General features: G+C 43.9%; 1 protein-coding gene and 1 long non-coding RNA gene across 21 annotated transcripts in view; one reads left to right on the top strand and one right to left on the bottom strand.

Moving 5' to 3' along the window:
* The window catches only part of RREB1 (ras responsive element binding protein 1), a 125,890-nt gene that overhangs the window by 6,690 nt on the left and 102,720 nt on the right, over nucleotides 1-16,480 (top strand). The gene's annotated exons all lie outside the window — the stretch shown is intronic.
* Nucleotides 1,016-16,083, bottom strand: LOC310767280. Its single transcript, XR_014550835.1, has 3 exons — nucleotides 14,268-16,083; nucleotides 1,817-2,027; nucleotides 1,016-1,722 (listed from the first exon to the last, which is right to left on the bottom strand). It is a non-coding gene; the product is annotated as an uncharacterized lncRNA (long non-coding RNA).

Below are 16,480 nucleotides of genomic sequence, written 5' to 3'. Positions count from 1 at the left end.
CCTGGAGTCTCCAGCAGTTGTGATAAGAAGTAGGTTTATCATCCCATTTTCTGTGGGCCTTTTGTGTGCAGCAAAGTCTTGTCAGAAGCCTGTGGTTGCTAGTCCTCACGGTTGTGGCAGGAACAATGAAAACTAAATTTGAAACAAATAGTGCGGACGGAAACATGTCAGGGCAGAAATATACACTGCTTTTCAAGAATCGATTCTTAGCAAATAAGAAAGTTGTACAGTGTGTGTGACTCACTAATCTGATGCCTGTTGGGTTCATGGAAAAATAATGTGAAGATAAGTATATAAATTAGGTGGTGTTCTGTGGCTTATGAGTGTTTCTCACGTATCTCTTTCAAGCAAATTTGCCACCCTGACACCTGTACTGTTTATGGATGCTCTTGTCTACAGAGATACCTATTCTTTAAATGAAATTGTTCACTTACGAAATATGACTTGGCTCGAATAGGAGAAAAGTGTGTTTTCCGCTTGTATTCATTGCATTTTTATTTTATTATTAAATTTGTATACCACCCTTCATCTGAGGATCACTGGGTGGGTTACAATATAAAAACAGAAAAATGCATAGCATGGTAACAAACAAAAACAATACCCCCCCCCCCCAATTTGAAAGGCCAAAGATTGCTTAATAAGCCAGAAAAGAGGAATGTTTTTGCCTGGCACCTAAATACATGTAACGAAGGTGTCAGAGGAGCATTGCTGGGAATAGCATTCCACATGCAGGGAGCCACCGCAGAAAAGGCCTGTTCTCGTGTTGCCACCCTCTGGACCTCTTGTGGAGGATTATTAGTATCCTGCCCTATTTGCCTCACAGCAGCCAAGGGAGGTAAATTTGGCTGCAAGATGGATAGTGGTGGGTCATCCAAAGTCAACTAGCACTATAGCTGAGCAAGTATTTCAGTGTGGATTTCCCACAACCAAGTTCCAAATTGTTCCTGCTCGCAAACTAGGATTGGTTTTTTTTTTTGTAGGATTCTTTCACGATCACATTCTGCTAAATGTACTGCCTGGTTGAAGCGTTGCACTTGTTTTGGGGAGCTATGTTGTGTAAATTTGCTACCTTGGGTGGTCCTGGCATCTTCTCTATGCAGGTTTAGGGAGGTTATGTGTCTTCTCTCGCACCTCTTTCCAGGCTGCGTTGAGTGTATGTGTGTGGGGTTGAGGGAGAAGATGGTTGTTTTTAGGACACAAAGGAACTGGGGGAATTTGAGGAGATTAGCCTCATGTGTTTCATTTTGTAACAGGTGCTAAATCTGTGCGTTTCTGTGCAAAAGGTGCTAAATCCAGTTGTTGGAAATGAGCGACGGGATGAAACGATACCGTTCTGGGTAGCAGTAGTGTGAAACAAAGGATGCCCATTTCTATGTTACAGAACGTTATTGCCCTGAAATATAGGCTGTTGAAAACAAGGGAGTACCTAACCTAGCCATAGATTCAGTGGAGAAATTGAGCACTTGTACCTTTTCTAATACAAAAACAGGTTTAAAACATTCCCACCTTGCAGCCCAGTTCTGCTCCTTGTTGGCATTAAATAGGGCAATGCTTTTGCAGGTAGGTCATACATTATTTAAGGCAGCAACAGGTGTTGCCAGAAGAAATAGCCAAACTGAAGCATCCTTGCTTCTTTCTTGGTGTGAATCTTAAGGATAACACGGATGTGATGTGTTCTCTTGTAGGCCCAATTAAAAGCTGTACCCCGTGGCAGTTGCTTTTCTGTGAAATGCAAAAGAAACGTGACTTTTTGGTGTGCTGTTTTAAAATGGCTTTTGGCTTCCTCAGTGGGATATATGGCCAAACAGCAGCTCACCTGTGAAGGGCAGGGGCCTTTTAACCAAACCTTGCAGAGCTGGAATGAATATTGAGTTGCTCCCCATCGGTTCAGCAGAACAGCCTGTAGATTTCGTTGCCTGCAGCAGGATGCAAGCCATTCTAGTGCATCTTGTTCTCTGTGCTACCTCTCCAGTTTTTCATGCTAACCGGCCTTGCAGTCAATAAAGGTAGCTCTCCCTGAATAGGTGCTGTAGACAAAAGAAGTAGGTGATGGGTGGGGACTGTTTATTCAATGTGATTCAGGTAAGTAATGCTAAGGGAATTCAAAGGCCTCTGAGACAGGGCAGCTGAATAGTTTTAAGGAGGATTCACCTGCAGATTTTCAAGGGGTCTTTACCAACAAGGCGGAGGGAAGCAATTGAAACCCCTATCCAGGCATTGTTATGTTTAAAGGGGATTATCAATTGCTTTGAAGATCTTGACTTTTTTGTAGTTGTTGTTGTTCCCCTTTGCTTTAGACCAGTGGGTCTGCATTGTATCCTTTCCTTAGTGCAAATTCTCTAGCGCCTTCCTTCAGAAGAAAAAGCCCCTTAGGGTAGCACCTTTAAAGACTGGCAGATGTATTGCCTAACTTACCTGCAGGAGAGAGCCTGCGTTCCATTCCGAAAGCTCACGTTCTGATTTGTTGGTGTGTGTTTTTTAGTCTTTAAGATGACACAGGACTCTTGGGGCAACCGGTTAAAAAGAAACGTGTCCCTTTCTGGAATTAGAAGCACTACAAGGTCTTGTGTGGTTTCCAAAGGGAGATTTGAGTTTTCTCTCTGAAATGCCATTTTACATCAAGCATCGCTCTTGCAAGTGCTCAGGGGGTTGGCTTTCAGTTTGGCAGATCTCTGGAGTGAATGTTTTTCAGTGTGAGTGAACATCTATACAAATTACTTGGGAATTTCTTTACTACTTCGGTAAATACAAAGCAAAAAAAAAAAAAAGTGATTCTCAAGGTCACTGGTCACACAGTCTTCCCCATCATTTGCTACCTGGTCCAGTTAACTGGTGATGTCAGGATTTGAACCTGAAACCTTCCTCATGTTAAGCAAATACTCTGCCACTGAGCTACGGACCCATGATTTGGCAGTCAGGAACATCTTCTGGGTTTGCATGCCCCTCTTTGCTCTCTTTAAACCCCCCCACCCCAGCATACACCTTTTTAATTTGGGGTTCTGGCTTGTGCTCATGACATGCTAATGATAGCTATCTTGCACTGAAAGGGAGAAGAGGCAGTGCCTGAGCCAGTGGGGAGGAGAGGTATGCAAAGACATGGGTTGCTCCCAAGTTGCCAAACCATGGCATTGGCAGTGCTGGCTAGTGGGTGGTCCTTAGCAAAAAAAAAAAAAAAAAAAGGGTTTTGTTTTTGTCCTTTTTATTTTATTTTAAGTGGAATCTTTGCTTCCTGGGAATTAATGGGCAAGCCCGTTAATTTATTAGAGTTATAATTGCTGCTCAGTTAAGGATTGTTTATCATTTCCTGATGTTGGGCTTTAAAGTATGTGATTAAAGGGGTGTGGAGAATTCTGCACAGACACCTTTTCTACATGCAGCCGGTTGTCATCAACAAACTCTGCATACAGTTTGGATTTTCCATGCAATTTGGATTTTGGGGGCACCTCTTGTCATTTTAAGCAAGGCTTCGTAGAAACAGCACTTGAAGCATCCTAAAGTTCTGCAGCTGGTTGCTAGGGAATGTGCCACACCCTCCCTGTCCCCTCTGAGTCCAGATTTTATGTATGATCCAGTTTGCACTTGTCTCGCTCAGACCAGAATGTCGACTCAACTTTTCTTGGTAGTTGCACAGAGGGCTGGCTTGGATTGCTCAGAGAAAATTAGCTGGGTAACCTCATATTGCTGAAGTTCGTCACTCTGAGGCACATGCCTCTGGAATCTTAAGGACTCTGCAGGCTTCTGTGGCCTTGCTCTTTTTTAAAAAAACAATAATGTGTGGCTCTGCTCTTGAGACTCACAGAAAAACTAGCGCTTCAAGGCAACTTGCTCTTTTTGACAGGAGTGCTCTTCTTAACCTGGTAGTTTTGAAAGGCTTGGTTTTTAAAGCAGTGCAGCAGCAGCTGATGTTTCTCTTTAGACTACAGAGGGCTTGAATCTTAATCTCAGAATTGTAGGTTCGAACCCAGTGTCAGAAACTCAAGATACATAATCTAATTGCCCAATGGCTCCATAAACCTAGGTTATGGTCGCCACAATGGAATGTCTAGGCGCCCCTTTTTTTGCATTGGGATTTATTATTTTTATTAATTTCATTTTCTGTACTGCTTCGTATTTTAAAGAACAAATCTCAAAGCAGTTTGCAACACATTAAAACACCAAATAAAACAGATCCAGTGCAGGCCAGCCAGCACCACAAAAGCATTGATGCAATATAAGGATCCTAACGGATTTTCAAGGCTATTTTTACATAGGGTGACAGCGAAACTAACAACAAACCACAGAGCATCTCTCTGGACACAGAGATGTGATGGTGGTTTTGAGGAAGATCAATTTGGACCTGTGATTGGAATCTATGTTGTTGTGCCGTGACAGCTCTGGATCCATAATTTGTATGCTTCATTCAATGGAAGCAGATGGGAGCTGTGATTTGGTTGGGATGTGTGAGGAACCTGTCGAAAAATTACGCAACTTCCAAGAGGATTCATTTTACTGTATCTGATATGTCTCGTTGCCTTCTCTTCTGTGGCACCCCACTTTCTCTCTCTGGTTGCTACATTTTCCTCCCAGTTGCCCATATCGGAACCGCCCCCCCCCCCCCCGATTTCCCACCTATCCTTCTCACCTCTTATGCTTTTTGGTCGCTTCGCTTTCCGCTCAGGTGCCAATCCGTGTCTTGAAAATGCACGTAGAGTTGAAAGAGGGAGTGGGAGAAAGTGATGCTTTCACCTGTATGCTTTCCCTTCCTCTTTCACCTTTGTGTATTTGAGGGGCTGGGGGAGAAATTGTAACAACCCTCCCCACCACATGACAAAGGGGTGGGGGGCATGTAGGCTTCATGGTTGCCAGGGGAAGCCACATTGCCTCCTCTGTGACTGGCAGGAGGACTTCTCCAGGTTTGGAGATGTCTTCTAGACCTGTTTTACCTGATGCTCTGGATTGAACCTGGAGACCTTCTGCATGCAAAGCATGTATTCTCTAACCGAGCTATAGTTCCGCAAACTTTATTGAAACATGACTATGCCGCCATTTTGGATCACCAGCCATTTTTCTGCTGCAAAGAAGTGTCAGGTGTACTCTTGGCTATACCCATGGTACATGTGGGGTGATGCTAAAGCCTGATAGGCCTGGTCAGTGTATGTGACCCACATGACTTGTCTGTGCCCCAGAATCCTCTTCAGGGATTCTTTTGGAAATAAGTCTGTGTGGAAAGGGTTACTTAGGGATCAAAAACACTGAATACTGCTGGACTAGGTGGAGCTGCCTAGCAGGTAAATTTATTGCATTTTAAGGAAGTGGTTGAAGGAAGTATTCACTCCTGATTTTAAGACACAGGTCTCTCTCTCAGGGATGGGAAACCTGTAGTTGCAACACCTTCCGGAGGGCTGCAACTGCCATCAGTTCCAGACAGCATGGCCAATAGTTAGGAGTAACTGCAGGTTCCATGCAGTGTTCGAAATTAGCCAGGCACATTTTGTGACTGGCATGGGTCCAGTTATGTGGAGATCTCTGGTTGCCAGGTTGGCAACAAGGGAAAGCAAAATGTCACCTAGAGAAGGACCTGAAATACTTTCCTTGAAGCTTGATTTTGTTTTATTCTGGATTGTTTTATTTGATGTTTTAATGTGTTGTATACCCTTATTATTGTATACCCTTATTGTATACCCTTATTATTGTATACCCTTGTTGTATACCCTTATTAAAGGTAAAGGTACCCCTGCCCGTACGGGCCAGTCGTGTCCGACTCTGGGGTTGTGCGCCCATCTCACTTAAGAGGCCGGGGGCCAGCGCTGTCCGCAGACACTTCCGGGTCACGTGGCCAGCGTGACAAGCTGCATCTGGCGAGCCAGCACCAGCGCAGCACACGGAAACGCCGTTTACCTTCCCGCTAGTAAGCGGTCCCTATTTATCTACTTGCACCCAGGGGTGCTTTTGAACTGCTAGGTTGGCAGACGCTGGGACCGAACGACGAGAGCGCACCCCGCCGCGGGGATTCGAACCGCCGACCTGACGATCGGCAAGTCCTAGGCGCTGAGGTTTTACCCACAGCGCCACCCGCGTCCCCTTATACCCTTATTATGTTCCTTATTATTATTATACTGCTTTATATTATTATTGTTATTGTTATTGTTATTAATAGTTCAGTTGCAAACCAACCAACCCTGACACCTATACATTTCAATTGCGGCAACCATAACCCAGGTTTAAGGTGCCATTTGGTGTTTAGTTTATATATCTGAATTTCTAACACTGTTTTCATGCTCACAACCTTCTTGGCCTCATGCCTGCTTTCGGCAGTAACCCGCAAAATACTCATTGGGTTGATTTTTGCTGCTGCAGAAACCCCACAGAAACGAATAAGACGCTGCAGTTGTGCTTGGTTGTCTTCTCCTTTTGGCAACAGTACTTTGCCTGACACATATTTGGCTTCAGAGAGACTTGACATTTCTAAGTGAAGGTGACCAGATGGGAAAAGGGAAGACCAAGTTCTGATGACCCTTAAGGTTTACGTGGATGGGGGAATTCTGGCTGTGCCAGCGGTTGCTCTTCTGCACAGCTCTTAAGAGAACACCAGAGGTGTGTTGTCTTTTACATCTGGCCACCCTAGTGGAAACGTGCTTTGAGCCCTGCTGGAGCCAGGGACCTAAATATGGGTAAACGGATCCAGCAGAGCTCAGGCTGTGCTCTATTCCGCAATTGCATGTGGAATTCTGCTGTGTCAGTATGTGAAGTGTGGCTGTGGCCTTTTACTGAGATTGCTCTCTGTGTTTGTGCATGTCATGTGCTATGACTACCTCTTAGTTCTCTTACTCATATTGGTATTCTAGGAAGTGTCTCTAAAAACAACAACAGAAGCCTGCTGCTTGCTGTGGCCTTTGTGCATAGCTCTCTATTTGGGGGCTTTAACTGGGGTGCTAGCTAACACATCTACAGCAGGCATAGGCAAACTCGGCCCTCCAGATGTTTTGGGACTACAGCTCCCATCATCCCTAGCTAACAGGATCAGTGGTCAGGGATGATGGGAATTGTAGTCCCAAAACATCTGGAGGGCCGGGTTTGCCTATGCCTCATCTACGACATGCACAGAAGTTACAAGCAGTGTTAGAAGCTCAGATATGTAATCTAATCACCAAATGGCACCTTGAACCTGGACTGCAGTCGCCACCATGGAATGTCTTGGTGCTGTGTCCCCCCCCATGGAATTTATTATTACTATTATTAATTCCATTTCTATACTGCTATATATTTTAAATAACAAATCTCAAAGCAGTTTACAGCACGTTAAAATGTCAAATAAACCAATCCAATTTAAGCTTCAAGGAAAATATTTCAGATCCTTCTCAAAGCGACATTTTGCCAACCCGGCATCCAGAGATTTCCACATGGTCGCAACTGGACCTGCTCCAGTCGCAAAACGAGCCTGGCTAATTTCGAACACTGGTTACAAGAGGCACGAAATAAAGATGGTGGAAATGTTTAGCTCACAAAATGTGGCTAATGGAATATGTTGGTGATGCCATTTTTGGTGGTTTCCAAGGCAGTAGGCATAACTTTAAATCAGATTTGACTACAGCTCCTGTCATCCTTGGCTGCTGGTTCTGCTGGCTGGAGTGGGTGGTCTCTGAGAGTCCCATCAGCATCTGTAGGGCCGCAAATTCTCTTATCCCGCTGCTTCAGTATCTGGAAAGTATTAAACTTGGGTAAATGATGCTCAGCACTGAGAATGGTTTGGGTTTTTATGAGTATTATTACTTGCCAGGGCAAAATGAATTTTTAAGGAGAGAGAGAAATCCCACTCTTGTATGCTGAAAAGTCTTTCTCTCCAGAAATTTAAGGAGCGTAGTCCATCCTAGAAGCCTTTCCCATTCGCCTAGAGCCACTCTGGTTGCCCAGTGACAGTAGAAATTCACTCTTCACCTGCTGAGTAGTGCAGTCCATCTTTTCTGCGATTGAGCTGTAGCTTTGAGAACAGATGCTGGGGCTGAGGACTCTCACAGATTAAGCCCAGGGAAGTGTAGTCAATGGTTTCATATAATTTGGTATCTTGGCTATTTGGGGTTACCCGAAATACAGGAACGCTTATAATATTTCGTATTTTAGAATGTTCAAAGTGGCTGCTACCTTACTGTAATCATTACAGAACACCTGAAATGGTAGACCCATATTGCTGTTCCCGTGTTGTTTATAGAGCGGGTTTTCCTCTAAGGCAAGGTTTCCCAAACTTGGGTCTCCAGCTGTTTTGGAACTACAACACCCATCATCCCTAGCTAGCAGGACTAGTGGTCAGGGATGATGGGAATTGTGGTCCCCAAACAGCTGGAGACCCAAGTTTGGGAAATCCTGCTCTAAGACACATTTATTGCCAAGGCCAGGGGACTTCCCCAAGTGGTCATTCGGTCTTTTAGCCTCTGTGATGCCAAAAGCATGCTGACAAAATGAGATTTGCAAAGATAACATGGAGTTCCTAGAAACACTTATCTTTTCTAACCCCTGTGTTTTTAGGACTCCTTACTGCTGGGCTTGCCTTAATGGCTGTGCTGAGTTTTTTCTCTTCTTAGCTGACTCCCAGCGGCACACATGCTGTTTCCTGTTCTGCGCCCCTTCACAAACAGCTCTGTGCGCTGTTGCAACTGCTCCCCAGCCCAGAAAGTGTACTGACATGTGTGTGTGGCTTTGCTTATTGGTATTGATGAAAAGACAATTGAGTCTTCCATTTGGGTGGAGCTCGTACAAGAAAAGAGAGTGGGAGCAGGACACCGATATACAGTGGTACCTCGGGTTAAGTACTTAATTCTTTCCAGAGGTCCGTACTTAACCTGAAACTGTTCTTAACCTGAAGCACCACTTTAGCTAATGGGACCTCCTGCTACCGCTGTGCCTCCGGAGCATGATTTCTGTTCTCATCCTGAAGCAAAGTTCTTAACCTGAAGCACTATTTCTGGGTTAGCGGAGTCTGTAACCTGAAGTGTATGTAACCTGAAGCGTATGTAACCTGAAGCGTATGTAACCCGAGGTACCACTGTATATGTGAAAGAATATGAACTCTTTCCCCCACCCTAGGGAAGATCCTTTATTTACCTGTGTGTATGCCTTTCCTTTCCCTCTTTTGGCATCCTTGCAATTTAGTAAGCAGCCCGCCTCGACTGGTTGCAGAGCCAGGCGCTCTGAAGACAGTGGGCAGGTGCATGAAATGTTAAGCAACCCGTTGCGTCGAGGAGTGTGATTCGTTACTCGACACCCTGTGGCTGAAGCAGCTTTTTTGCACGTACCATTGCTAAACTTCATTTGTGGGTGAATTCATGTTTCCTGCTCACTTTTTTTTAAAGAAAAGGCCAACTAGTCTTTGGACCACAAATACTTTGGAAGGCAGTGGATCCATACAGAGTTTTTTCCCCTTATACACCGCAACAAAATGTGTATAGGAGAATACAAACCCTGAGCAGTTCCCAGGAAAGCGAAGTCCATAGTCATCTGGGCATCATCTCTTTTTTTTTTTTGCTGTGTAAGCACACATTTAATCATTTTCTTGCATTTAATTGTGCACAGAGAATCTCTGCTGCTTGTTCACTCTCAGCAGGCCGCGTTGCAGACTACTGAGATTCACATGGTTTTTTTTGTGAATCCTGAGGCTGGGAGAAAATACTGAATAGAGATGTGAACTATGATTTTTGGGAGGGGAGCTACAGCATTCCCGTTTATTTCTTCTGGGTGTGTTAGCACAACTGAGCCCTGTTGTGACTCGCTGGCCTGTAGTGGTGTGGCAGATGTGAGGCCAAAGCCACTTATATTGTAGAAGGCAAGAGGGTTGATGTGCATGTAAACAAGCAACCGGGCCTCATTATATCTACTGCCACCAGTGGTATGTGGCCTGGCTTTTCCAGTGTACAGTGGTACCTCGGGTTAAGTACTTAATTCGTTCCAGAGGTCCGTTCTTAGCCTGAAACTGATCTTAACCTGAAGCACCACTTTAGCTAATGGGGCCTCCTGCTGCCGCTGCGCCGCTGGAGCACGATTTCTGTTATCATCCTGAAGCAAAGTTCTTAACCTGAGGTATTATTTCTGGGTTAGTGGAGTCTGTAACCTGAAGGGTATGTAACCTGAAGCATATGTAACCTGAGGTACCACTGTAGTTGTGTACTGACTAAGGCTGTCTTTGTTGCAACAGGCCAAGTTTGGCTACTGCCCCGTAGTTGATGGCTGAGAAAAGCACTATTGCAACCCCATATTGGCTGTGTAAACACTCCTGTGCCTTTTGATGTAGAAACATACTGTCCTGAGTATACATGTGATCTTTTACCCCATAGTACTTTGTTGTGTGTCCAAAGCCATGATGGTTTATGCTGTCATGTTTCTAGCGACTTAAATAATATATAGATCTGTTAAAAGTTTTTTGTATGCTGCTTTGATATTTAAAAAGCCCTCAGTTGGACACTGATGCTCAGAAATATGCCTGTTTCATTCACTTGAAGCAGCAATAGTAACAATTGGGTCTTGAAAGATCCAGTATTGAGATTGGTTGATCAAGCTGCCCTTGTTTAATGTTAATTGAACACCCAACTACTTTGAGCCACAGTATGTCATCGCCATAATACTGTATGTGGCGTAATTACTAAAATCTGAAGTGTGTTTGTTTCCTGTGCATGTTCTGTGTACACAGTGGGTTTTTTTGTTTTTAAATTCTTTTATTTGATGGTGCCTTCCTAGAATTCCCAGTCTGCTCTTTTTAAGTTCTCAGGAGTTCAATTAACACACACACTCTCTGTGTATATATATATTATATATGCGCCTTGTTAATGGCTGCTCTGCTTCTTCGGGTTCCCTGTTCTATTGACAACCTTCCATAACCATGGAAGGAGACCCCATTAGAACAGCAGGCTCCCTGCCATAGACAGTTGCCCTCCAGTTCATTGGAGGGAGCAAAGTAGACCAGCACATTCGCCCCCTCATCCCCTGAGGAAAAAGAACACCTGAATAGGTTTTATGTTGTGCACTGTTTGCACTGGGAGAAGACCAGCTTGTGGCGCTTGTGACAAGACTTTTGTACATGGTGTCTTGTCAATAAAATTACATTGGACCTGGCATGCGGCATAGCAAAATGGCCATGCCCACTTGCCTTGCACAGGATGCTATTTTGGTAATAAGCTGTCCAGTGTGCTGTTGCTGATAGGTGTATTTTTAGAAGTGGGGTGCCAGGTTATTAAATCCTGTGGCTGAAATAATTCTCAAGAGTGCAGATGCTTCTTGCTCCTTAGCAATTTTGTGTGTGTGGTTGAGGCTCCTCTTTACGCAATGTGCATGACTCAAAACATACCTCTACAGAAAATTAAGATTTTGCTATAATGTTTATGCAAAATAACTTCAATCCTCTGAATACTAAATTGAGACCAAATCAACTTGAGTTTTTAGACCTATGGGATTTTTGCAGTGATGTTGTATATGTCTGTGAAAGGACAATGCCCAATGAATTGAGCTGAATTAACATTGCAGCCCTTTGCAGTCTTCTGGAGGGTAATTCTGTTGATGTGACTTGGTCTTCTTCCCAAGTATGTGGGTACTTGCTGCAACCTTAGATGGTTTGTCATCTGTTCTGGCTGCCAGTGTATGCAGTGCTTTATAAGGCTCGTGGCATCTTTCTTTGAAACAGCTACGTCTTTCCTAAAATAATCTTTCAAATGTGATCATTGACTATGTATCGAAAGTGAACCTTCCTGAAAACAGAAAATGGATTCATGCAATTGAATTGAACGCCTGTGGACATGTATGGTCATGTTTGCTATCTCTAGTGCTCTTGAAGAGAGCAGGAATGGATTTTTCACTGCATGATCTACATAATAATTGGTGACTTTTAGACAGGTATCTTAATTCAGTTTTCCAGGTTTTTGGACAATTGGGCAATCCAGTAAACTTACCTTGGAGTAAGTATCCTTAAACTCAGTGGGGCTTACTTTTGAGTAGACCTACATGGGAGTGTGCTGTATGGGTTGATCTCACACAAACATATTTAATGTTTTCTGTGTTTTTGATGACCTGCATCTACTGATATAAGTTTGGGAAATGGCTTTTGCTTTGTGTAGATTCGCTAGCCATTTAATCAGCTCTCTGGTCCGCTCAAATCACTATGTAAAAATGGACTAGGAAATTGTCTGTTTCGCTTCCTTGGTTTCATAGCCAAGTGGCATTAGTACCCCGGGGAGTTAACTGATGCTTATCCCATTAAGATAGAATGGTGCAGTATTTATTTTGGGTCATGGAGTAGTGGTCATTTTGTTGAGAATCTGGCTCTATAATTGTAGGTGGATTATGGTAATTGCCACTAGGTAAGTTCCTCTACTGTAGGAGTTGTGCCCCCAAAGCAGTAGCGTGGGGTTAAAATTGGTTTAGGGTACATACTCTGGATCACAGTGCTTCTGGGTTGTTAGTGTTAGAAGGATGACATTTACTTACCTCCCCAATGATGATGCACATGATATTTCGATAACTAGCTGGAGAATCCCACATGTGCTGTGTAAAATGTGCTGTGACTCAAAGCGACTTACAGACGCAACAGAAATTCTAAAACCAATTACACTAAGCACAGTCAATAAATAACAACAACAACAACAACAACAACAACAACAACAACAACAACAACAACAATTTGTTATTTATAATAAATCTGGCTGTGTTTCCCCAGGCACTCTGGGCAGCTTGCAACAAAATATTAAAATACAGTGGTCTGTTAAACATTAAAAGCTTCCCTAAATAGGGCTGCCTTCAGATGTCTTCTAAAAGTCTGGTAGTTGTTCTTCTCTTTGACATCTTGTGGGAGGCCGTTCCACAGAGTGGGTGCCACTACTGAGAAGGCCCTCTGAGAAGGCCCTGTAACTTGGCTTCTTGCACTGAGAGAACCGCCAGAATGCCCTCGGCGATGGACCTCAGTGTCCGGACAGAACAATAAAGATCTACCCCCCTTTACATTTACACAAAAGTCAGGTCTGTCTGTCTGTCATCTATCTATCTATCTATCTATCTATCTATCTATCTATCTATCTATCATCTATATCCCTAGCCACCGTATCTATGGCATACGGTGGCTAGGGAGATTTCCCAATCCTTTTCTTTGGTTTCCTGCATGACACTCCTGGCCACTGAAGGCAGGAAGTGGATGAATAGCTTCTATTCTCTAGTTGTTGGGAAGTTGCTTTCTGTTCTTAATACATCATGGGTGTCCTTATCTAGGGTGAACAGGTTACCATAATAGAATTTTTTGATTTTTTTTAAAAATGTACATATGAATGTAATCAAAAGGTATTATAGGAGGTTGGAATGAGATTCTTAATCTCAGGGTCATGGGTTTGAGGCAATCTTGGGCAAAAGATTCTTGCACTGCAGGGGATTATACTAGATGGCACTTGTGGTTCCTTCCAGCTTGCCACCCTGATGGCTCCGACTTCTTCTGCTCTGCATTCCATCTCACCTGTTTCCCTCTTCCTGCTGGCGCTTTGGCTGAGGCAGTCAGCTCTGTCTCCATGTTCCTTTTTGGAATCCGGGGAGGTAAGTACAGACATCAGTTCTCCCCCCACCCCACCCCCTAGATCTGCTCTAGGGTGAAATGTAGGGTGGAGCCCCGGAGTGTTTTCCCCTGCATCTGGGAAGGTAGGCCTGGCACTCGCATGCGGGAGGCAGATGTTTGAGCATTCTGCGATGCTGGAAGGTTGGCGAGTTGTTGACATTCAGGTACCAGCACTTAGATTAAACCAAACTCTGCATTCATTCAAGCAAGGCTGTTGTGAAGACTACTGATGGGATTCTGTTTGGTGGTGCTGGTCTTTCATAATTTTTTTTTTTAGGGGCTAGATATATTTTGCAACAATATTGGTATAAAGTTAGATTCCTTCCAAAATCCCTAGGATCTGCTTGGAAGTTCCGCCTGGCCTTTGGCTTGAAACCAGCCTGATCCCCTTCCCCTCTTTCCTTTTCCTTCTGTGATGGAACCCCTATTTGGGGACTTCCCTGGCTTTTTTCTGGCCCACGTAGGACCAGTCTGGATAGTTGGCCTTGGTGAAGATTTGACTTTTTCTCCCCCCATACAGTTTTTGATCTGGGCTTCTACTGAAATGAGGCTGCATTTTAAGTTGTATTTTAATCCTGTTTTTAAGTTGTATTTTAATCAATTGTTTTTATACCTGATGTTAGCCGCCCTGAGCCTGGTCTTGGCCGGGGAGGGCGGGGTATAAATAAAAGTTATTATAAATATTATTATTATTATTATTAATAGTTGGTATGCTCACTATAGATGCTGTGGAATGTGTGGATGGGAGAGTGTGTGTGTGACCTTTCACCCTGGAAGTGTTTTTTCTTGTGGCAATGATGGAGAATCTCTGGTCTGACAGGGGCCTTAATTAGGCCTTCAAGCCCCTTTTCTCCAAACTGTGCTCACCTGCCCAACACCTGATGTCACAGGTAACATTAGAATGATGTCAGGTGATTGACAGGTCAATCAAAAAGGCAGGGTTTGGGAGATGGTATTCATTTTTATATTACCACCTGTCAAGAGTTGACCTGCAAGGAATAGGGAAGGAAAGATTTGGCCTTCCAGCGGGATCCAGTTCCCTACTTACAGCCTCAGTTCATCTTGAATTAAAAATGGTGTCTCATTTCATATTAAAAAATTGGACTCTTTAAGTCTGCCTTGAAATCTGGAATCGCCACAGGCGCCATCCTGAAGCAGCTTAGAGAGCAGTGAAACAGGAAGATGGTGAAGGCCGGCATTGTGAATTAAAATTCCTTGAAATGCAACAGGGGTGTGTGTGTTTGAAACCGTTTCCACCATGTTTGGCAGGTCTCTCTTGCCTTCACCCTAATAGGACATACACTGTGTGGCAATCTCTCACTGTCCGAGGAGAGTCCCAAACATTTTTTTTGCTGCTAGCCTCTTTACCAGAAATAAGAGCAGATTTCTAAGACCCTGTTAAGCTTGTATCCTTTGTATTAGCCACATGCAAAGATACTGCACCCATTTAATAAAATGAACACCTTATATTATCTTTTGAAGTTGATTGGTTTTGTTTTGCTTAGGAGAGAAGTGACACGATCAACACTAGAACTGTCCTTTTCTCGTTTCCTGGTGCTTGTTGTTGCTGGTGCCACTTCAGCCTGTGTTATGTTTTGATTCTTCCTGCTTGTAGATCATCATGCAGACAAGCAAGTGAAGGAATTTGAATTGTGGAAGCACGGTGCCATCGTGCCACAATGTCACATGATATAAACAAGGGGCATAAGAGTTCTCTTGGCATTCACAGGCGTTGAGTCATATGACCCAGCACTATCGAGGGGAAGTAGACCTCTGGACAAGTAAACCCTATTAAAAAATGTGTGAATAAGTCTGGCTTAGTATTATTGGCAGAGGATTTGTATTGAGCCCCTTTGAGGTGGAAACGTATGGGGCAGAGATCCTTGTTCTGTTCTGAAGTTTAAAAGTCAGTTTGAAAACGAGTGCAAAAAGATGCACACTTTTTCTGTATATCACTTCGTGCTCATCGGGATGTAAATTGGTCTTATGTGTGATGAGACTTGGTCAACCTACTTCTGTTGTATGGTTCCTGTTACTGAGATAGCCTTCCTCCTTTGCCAGTCAAGTTCATAGAACTTCAGTGTTCTCTAACTGGAGATGGAGTTTGTTGGCAGAGGTCAGAATGTCCCTGAGCTCCTCACATCCTGGTACCAGGATCTGCCACTGAATATTGCAAAGGAGATGGGAGGCATCATCTCATTGCTATGTTGTTCCCAGTTGCCTCCAGGTAGCAATCCTCTGAGCATCTGTCTTCAACGAACAGATGTTGGATGAGTCATGTCAAAGTAAGCTCTTATGAATCATTCTTCTCCCTGTCCATCACGGCTTTTCAGTAGACATTTTATGGGAGATGAGTGGGTAGTGATCCTTGCATCTAACCAGGCCTATGTGCGGGTACCAGTATAAGGAGAGTCTTGCTGAGCCTGAGGGCCTTGTTTCTGCCTCTCTCCACCTGGCCCAGGGTGGGGCCTGACAGGCTTCAAAAGGACTGCTGCTGCCCAGCAAGAGAGTACTGCTTCTTCTTTTAAATTGCCTTTAAATTGTTCTTTAACTGGGTTGATTGACATCCTATGCCCTTTTGAAGTGTGTTGGGGGGTTTGTCGGGTTGTTTTTGTTTTGATTATGTATTTTGTGGTTTTGTGTTCTGATTTTGTGCTGTGAGACCTGCAGGTATAGAGGCGGTACAGTGGTGCCTTGGTTTATGAACTTAATCCGTTCCAGAAGTCCGTTCTTAAACCAAAACTGTTCTTAAACCGAGGCAGCTTTCCCTAATGAGGCCTCCCGCTGCCCTTCCACTGTTCAGATTCTGTTCTTAGACCGAGGTAAAGTTCTCAAACTGAGACACTATTTCTGGTTTTGCGGAGTTCATAAACCCAATCGTTTTTAAACAGGACTGTTCTTAAACCGAGTTACCACTGTATATAAATTCAA

This window comes from Podarcis filfolensis, assembly GCF_964270895.1.
Source record: "Podarcis filfolensis genome assembly, chromosome: 7".
Taxonomy (NCBI): domain Eukaryota; kingdom Metazoa; phylum Chordata; class Lepidosauria; order Squamata; family Lacertidae; genus Podarcis; species Podarcis filfolensis.
Note: the sequence above shows the minus strand (reverse complement) of the source record. Positions and strands in the feature narration are given on the sequence as shown.